The sequence below is a fragment of the Alligator sinensis genome, unplaced genomic scaffold (genome assembly GCF_000455745.1).
Source record: "Alligator sinensis unplaced genomic scaffold, ASM45574v1 scaffold663_1, whole genome shotgun sequence".
NCBI lineage: Eukaryota > Metazoa > Chordata > Crocodylia > Alligatoridae > Alligator > Alligator sinensis.
In genome coordinates this window covers 1,854,141-1,855,911 of record NW_005842205.1, presented here as the reverse complement: position 1 = coordinate 1,855,911, position 1,771 = coordinate 1,854,141, and positions in this window count along the sequence as shown.

The window sequence follows — 1,771 nt, the reverse complement described above, 5'->3', positions numbered from 1 at the left end:
CTCTTTCCTGCCTGTGCAGGGGGTCGGACTCGATGATCTATTGAGGTCCCTTCCGACCCTAGCATCTATGAATCTATGAATCTAAACCAACTAAATTGTTGGAAAACTTGTTCTTTGCAAACATTCAGGCACAAACACCCTTCTTCAGGCACAGGGAGAGTCTAGTAGTGTTTGTGTGCTCTCCTGGGTAGAATAGAAGCCAAGATGCAAAATACAGGTCTGTGAAAATGCAAATGCATGGCAGTGAGGATCAGAAGGAATTGGAGACAATAGGTGGGAGACAGGTAGGTGCGAGGGGAGGGGGAAAGTTGAAGTGGTGAAAGAAGTAGGTGGTAAAATGCAGACAGGCTACCTGGGATTATTAGATGGAAGGCAGGTTATAATGTACCATAAATCCAATGGCTATTTATAGCCCAAAGCACACTGAATGAATCCAGACCATGCAGACTATATCCATACTACATATGCCCATTGGCTGAATGGCCTTGCAAGTCGCAACTTTTGCTGAGTAGTTCTTCATGCTATCAGGCAGCAACAAGGAAAACAATGAACTCCTGTTCATCTTCTTCTACTTTCAGGCCTGATACCTGCAAATGGCAGTAATTGCACCTTGGGACCACATAATGGGCCAAGGATACAGCCAGAGACTAGTACCCAAAGACCTACCAGGCAGAGGGAGACCCTGCACTCACATAGAGAGGGGGATGTTGCTGTCTGGTGGAGGCCAGTCACTCCTGAGTGAGAGACTAGGCAATGGAGGGAGGAAGAGCAGTTGTATTATTGTCAGTGCCTGGCTGTGGTCAGGCATGGGGCCAAGGAGTTGTAGCATACCACTATGTGGCTTCCCAAGCAGCATGCAGAGGCCAAGGGGTGCTATGCAGCCATTGCTGAGTGTACAGACAAGACACTCAGAGAGTCTGTGAGGGTTGAATAGGTGTCCCTGGATTGCCTTGTGTCTACCTTGAACCTGCAGACAGAGAGCTCCTCCTTCCCTGTCAAGCTCCCTTCTCTCTCCCTCCCCTCAGGTCCAGAAGGGCCCACAGCCTCTCACAGCCCATGCTTTCACTACCTTCCTTGCCTCTCTCCCTTTCCACATCCTCAGGAGCACAGATTAGCACCTGGCTGAACATTTTCCCACCCTAACATGCACTTCCTGCACATCCTTTCTGCTCTGCCCCCCACCCTGGTGGCCCCCTGCCCACACTAGAGACACAAGAGCACAATCTCAGTTGACAGTGTTTAAATGAGATATGTGGCATCATTCTGCAATTAATCATTCTGACCCTCAGCCCAGCATCTGGCAGAGTAAGCACATCTTCCAAGTGCAGTGCCAGGTAAGTGGTCTCCATTTCAGAATTCACAGACACAGTGCCTGTAAGAGCTTGGGATCCTCCACCTTGACTTCAGGGCCTCCCCCTTGGCATCACAGATTTGCAGTATGCATTCAGAGACCACAAACCATGGCATGTTTAGCTCACTGGCATCTACATGTTTTCTCAGGCACCTCCAACAAGCCTTGAGACTCCCCAAAGCACACACTGCAACCATTCTGCAAGTTAACTGGTAGCTAAACAGTTTCTTCTGTGCATCCAGACATCCAGTGAAATGCTTCATCAGCTAGGGGTAGATGGGGACCCCAATTAGTAGCAGGGAGTGCTGTCACTCTGTGCATGTAACCTACCCCAGGGGCAAACTGTTTCCACTCCATCAGTTCAGGGAAGAGGCAGCTCCTAACTATCCTGGTGTTGTGCATCCTACCTGACCAGCCAGC